The sequence below is a fragment of the Homalodisca vitripennis genome, chromosome 4 (assembly GCF_021130785.1).
Source record: "Homalodisca vitripennis isolate AUS2020 chromosome 4, UT_GWSS_2.1, whole genome shotgun sequence".
Classification (NCBI taxonomy): Eukaryota; Metazoa; Arthropoda; class Insecta; order Hemiptera; family Cicadellidae; genus Homalodisca; species Homalodisca vitripennis.
In genome coordinates this window covers 200,779,485-200,785,484 of record NC_060210.1, presented here as the reverse complement: position 1 = coordinate 200,785,484, position 6,000 = coordinate 200,779,485, and the positions used below count along the sequence as shown (strand labels likewise).

At 34.9% G+C, this 6,000-nt stretch overlaps 1 protein-coding gene across 6 annotated transcripts in view; it reads left to right on the top strand.

Annotated features, from left to right (window-relative positions):
* Nucleotides 1-263: 263 nt before the first annotated feature.
* Nucleotides 264-6,000, top strand: part of LOC124360893 (titin homolog) — a 52,790-nt gene continuing 47,053 nt past the window's right edge. For 3 of the 6 annotated variants that reach the window (XM_046814880.1, XM_046814878.1, XM_046814875.1), the window contains exon 1: nucleotides 266-724. The gene's annotated coding sequence lies outside the window, so the exon portion shown is untranslated. Of the gene's footprint in view, nucleotides 725-6,000 lie in introns of all 6 variants that reach the window. The other 3 variants (XM_046814876.1, XM_046814879.1, XM_046814877.1) reach the window with 3 other exon arrangements.

Below are 6,000 nucleotides of genomic sequence, written 5' to 3'. Positions count from 1 at the left end.
ATTTAACTTCTATTCAGTTTCAATTTGTAACTCTTTAGTGTAGATTAAATCTATGAAGTTGCGTATTGGATATTGTTGACACTGTCATCCTAATATGGGAAGAATTAGCGTACTGCCACTCATAGTGACTCTGGTCATCGGTGTTTTAATTTACTTTTGTAATAAGTCACAATTGACAAATGACGATTACTTTCTCTACCTGGTCTTTATATTTTGGAAATAGCTCTGTATTGTATGTCATAATGTGTTATGATAAGAGGCCGGGATATACATTGGCATGAACCTATAGACATTGGTTTGTTTGATAGACAATTTTTATGTGACAAGAATAAAACCATTTTAACCCAATAACGCTTGCTGTACATATTAATCCTGTCCTCAACAAAGAGCTTGATCATACACAATAATAATCCAATTAGTGAGTCACACTATTGGTTTTCAGCGTAGTGTTTGTAAATTTGGTCAGTGCGTGCTTGACTTGTGCTGCTAACAGCGGATAGTGTCAGTATTATTGTCAGCTGTTATGACGGTTATACTTTGCTTGTTTACTGTCTCGAGTGATTTGTGTTGCGCAGTTTGCTGAACTGCTGAGTGTTGCGGGAGAGGGAGACAGACAGACTACCGGGCGCGGCGCAGTCTCTAGACCGGTGCACTTCTTTATAGCGCTTTGTTCTGAGATAACGCATATCAAGATACGAGATAAGTGTCACTTCTAATACTATAGGTAAGAATTGTTTCTAACACCATTATACAACCTAGATAATGTATGCTCTAAATTGCTTGTGTTTATTTAGTACTGTCACATTTAAATTAAACTTAAAATGGACACAACAGGTGTCATACCCGTAACTTAACAAGCATTTTTCCACTGAGGAACCTTTCTGTATTAAATAATTGTCAAATGTATCTCAACAATCAAAGTAAATGTATATAAGTAGAATGTAAAATATTATTCTAGGGAGTGGAAATTGTGATTCCCAAATCATTCAAGTCTTATCTATTTGTTGAAACTGTATTCATTTAATTTTTAAGACATTAGGATTTTAAATAATCTTACTTATGTTCTTGGCAGATATGCAATTTTACATCTCATAAACTTCAGATTTGTACTTTTGTGTATTCTTTCATGATTCTGGATCAGTAACTATAAATTAGTCACTTTTTAGTTGTTAATTTTCACCTATCACCTAGAAACGGGATAGTTATTTTTAACATTGTATCTGCCAGTAAATAAGGTTATTTATATTTTTTGTGGTATTCAGTTTATTTAGGCCTTATAAGCAAACTATATTGTATTCAGAATAATTCTGATAAAAAGTGTGAAGTGTTTAAGGAATGTATAGAGGTTATGAAAAGCAACATTTTTGTTAATACAGTTGTTATTGCCAATGAATCATTATTGAGAAAATAGTGATATGCAAGCAGGAAGGCAACATATTTCTATGCATAATATTATATGTTGCATTATATTTTGTACATTTTCATTGTGTTTGAACTGGCTTCTGCAGTCCTTTTCCAATCTGTTTAATACTACATGTATAATGTTTCTGCGGGCTTATGATCACATCTTTTCTTACCCTTGTAGTTTTCATTAAGATTGATGTTTTTCGATGAATACATATGCGATTCAGGATTTTCTCAACTAAGACCTATTCAAGACAATGAATTAGGAGAAATGGCCTCATCCCATGGTCTGTAAGATCTCCTGATATTACCTCGGTTTACTTTTCTTTGGGGATACATACAAGATTCAGTGTACGAGACACCAATATACATTGTAAAAATACTCATAGCACATATTGTCACTGCAGTAGCAGAAGTGGGAGAAACCCCCAAAGTGTTTAAATGCTGGAAAATGGACGTTATAAAGTGCTCGGCTTTACATCTATGCAGACGAGAGGAATTTTTAATATTTTGTATATTTAATGTACCTTACATTAACTATGATTCTTATTAATCTTAACCCTCAAGTACTGGATTGGTTATTTACTAGCACCATGGATTGTGACACCATTACTAGCACGGAAGTCTACCAGATCCCATTTTCAAAATTTTCCGGGTTTGAGTCCCGACAGAAGAATTACTTTCTGTGAATCAATCGTTATTGGAATTATTTGTATGCCTGGATGAGAATATATCACTTTCAATTATTATAAAAATTACATTCAAGGAGTATAAACGTTTCAAAAAAGTATTTGGTACAAAATCTTCTGTTTAAATTCTGTTATGCTCCCAAAACTTACTTTTTCTATAGAGAAATAATTATGAAAATTAATTTACTAGATTATTCTATATCATTAACAAACTGTTAAAAATCAGTTTTACCTTGTTATGGTACGAATACAAAGACAGCAATGTAACGGGACGCGATATGTTAACTGTATTTGATAGTTTCGCGTTGTGTATTTGTACCCCTATCGGTGCAACTATCAGACGCCTTATTGCTATAAAGATAATGGACTTAGAGTTGGTCATCCTCACGTGGAACTTCAACTTTATCCTACAGAATATATCTGTACCAATGAGTTTACAATATTTGTAGCTCTCCCAGGCATGTGTGATCAGACCCTCTGTTGCTGGATAAGCTCTGTCTCGATGGATGTTTTATCTTCGTCACCACCAGTACAAGACAACACCAACCGCAACCCACACAAGCATTAGTGTCAGACCGTTTGGAAACTAGAAATGCTTTCTAATATTGTTTAGACAATCATGAAGACTTTTGTTCTTGGTTTGAATAACGATATCAGCTGTTTGAAATCATTATTTGTCCTTATTGAAAAAAAAATTAAAATTTGGGGGATTAACAGAGTTTGACCAATCTTCTTTTCTAATCGATTTTAGTAGAAACACAAAGCTCTTCAAACTCATGACGCATATAATTTACTAAAGCAATGGTTCTACAATGTTTCAATAATCATTGTTGTGAACAATTTTATTATCCTTATATATTTTCTGATATTTAGCTTATTCAGGTTATTGATATCTAATGTACTTTTTTTAAATAGGCTACATTTTATTTTGCACTAACGTTATGTGGGCTTGTCTCACGTGATGAAATATCAAATGTACATATGAATGTGAATATCTTATTTATACACAGATATAAATAACACCATACTCAGATTGGAATTGTGTGAGGTAAAAATGAAGTTAATGTAATTTTGCATAAACAAGCTTGTGACCAACTTCTGTATACTTCTAGACAGTGAGTCATTCATACTCGATTGAGACATAAGTCGATTTCATATTCCTTCGATGCAGTGCAGACACTTGGATAACTTTTATTACGTTCTTCTTGCTACTAGCACTAGATATTACTGATATATACTGGAATATATGGTTGATTACAAACAAATCTCAGTAAATATATGTAGCATTAAACAGTTTTCTGGGGGACATTCAGTACAGCAATTGCTAAGACCGCCGTTTCCACTTTCCCAGAGTGAGGCTGGAACTAGGTCGGCAAGATACACGATACTAGACAGTGGCGTAGCGAAGGGGGTGGGTCGGGATCCCCTCCCTCCGAAATATTAAGATTTCACCCCGCTCTAGCAAGTGGCTACACCACACTGAAACAGTAAACAAGCGGTAGAGCGCGGGGTCACCGGTGACCGCGCCGCACCCAATGTGTTAAAGTGACGGTTGTTAAGAATATAATTGTCCTTTCGTTTAAATCATAAAGTATCAAACGATATGTTTGGGATCAGCCTTTCAGATAGTGTAGTGTAATCATGGTATTTGTATAGGGTGTGGTCACGTGATGTCACAAAGTAACCTGAACCGTAACACGGTGAACAGTTTAAATTAGTGACCACTTCGTTCAAATTCGTCTTGAGGACTTAAAAGACTGCTTAGAATTAAGTTACGACGTTGATTTTAGGTGTCATTAAACTGTAGACAAGTATATAATTATCGAAAAAAAATATAACAAATCACTTTCTGTCGGAAAATACACCTGACAAACTCTACTGATTAGAACTTCAACTACTTTGGACTTCAGTGATTGAGGTGAAGTGGTATTTCCGATTGAGTTAGGACGACAGTTTTTTAATCTTTAAACTGTACCACTGTACACGAGTATCTATATAATTATTAAAAAAATATAAAAAGTCACTTTTGGTCGGAAAATACTGAGGAAAAGCTCTACTGATTCAGATTTTGAAGATTTTTTGAGTCGTTGAGATAAAAGTGGTACTTAGAATTATGTTAGGACATTGATTTTAGGTATCAATTGAACGCCGACTAATACCTATATAATTATCGAAGGAAAATTGAAAAAATCACTTCCAGTCGAATAATATACCGGAAAAACACTCCAATGATAAGAAGTACCAACTACTTTGGATTTCACTGACTGAGGTATTATTTCATTTTCCTTAGTATATTCCGATCGGAAGTAATTCTTTGTTTGAAGGTTATTTTTGACGATGGAAGGATTGTGAAGGAAACAGGATTTTTCCAGACATTTGCCATCGTTCAGTGATACATCGTAGTGTTACTGATTTCTTGTTTCACTGAACAATGCCAATGCCCAGAAGTGATTGTTTTGGTTTTTTTCTTTATAATTATATAGGTATTAGTCGGCGTTCCATTGATACATAAAATCAACGTCCTAACATAATTCTAAGTACCACTTTTACGTCAACCACTCAACCAGTGAAATCCAAAATCGTCAAAACTTGAATCTGTAGAGCTTTTCTTCGGTATTTACCGACTGGAAGTGATTTTTTTCTCGATAATTATATAGGTAGTAGTGTACAGTTTAATGATAACAAAAATCGTCGGCATAACTCAATCGAAAATACCACGTTTACCTCAATCACTGAAGTCTAAAGTAGTTGAAGTTCTAATTAGTAAAGTTTTTCCAGTGCATTTTCCAAACGTTAGTTTGATCTGTACTCGAGCAATGCTTGAAAATTGCCCTCCTTTTCTAAAGGGTTTTCAGTCGTCTGTGCCCCTATGTTCCGAAGGGGTATTTTCATTTTCTCTACAGAATATAATTGTGTCAATTATACGCTTGAGTGAAGCTCTGTTTTGTTCTTTTTCTTTCTTCTCCTGTGAATCCAACATCACATTGGTGCCTTCTACTCGGCCAGAATTGAACTTCGTAAAGTTTCTGTAGCTATACCAGAAGATTTGTGGTACTAGAGTTGATGTAAGAGTTGAATTTGCCTATTACATCTTTCCACTTTCTATAAGGCGTAGTTACTAAAGCTCCATAATTTTGGTATTTACCTTTAACCAGTGAACTCATTGGCAAGTAACACACAAAACGTTCCCCGGATCCCCCGATTTTGGACCCCCCCCGAACGAAATTTCTGGCTACACTACTGATACTAGATACATGTACAACAACAGTCCCAGTTATGTTAAGACACACAAGAATTGTATTTAAGGTGTACCGTATTGTATTGTGGGAGTGCCGATGGCCGAGCGGTCTGTCGTTAGACTTTGAATCTGAGTTAGAGACAGCGCAGGTTCAAATCCTGTCTGTGACCTTGTACTGTATCGTCTCTCCCCCTCATTCTGTTTGATAAGATCCTCGCACAGACCAGTGGCCCATGAGGACGGACAGAATAAGGCTTAAAAGGGGATTGGCCTCTCCTTTAAAAAAAAATAAATAAAAATATTTGTAAAGTAATAACAAAAATTATGTTTTGGTGGGTAGTGACACCATTATTTATTTATTTTCAATTGTTTTAGAATATTTTTATTTTGGACAGGAAAGTGATTATTAATTGCAGTAGTAATTGCAATATACAGTATTAATATTGATCTTGTTGACGACAGTTATTCTGAAAAAATGAGTAAACTGAAAAGTCTTGTATAAATATACCTTGTATATCAAGGTATATTTTACCTTTCCAGGACTTCCAAGTTATCAAGTGAGAAGGATGGTTATTCGTTCCCCGGAACTTTGTTTTCTCTCTGGGGAGAGGTGCCGTTAGATGGATTACATTTTATTCAATGTGATGTGTTCTTCTGTATTGGAGCTCA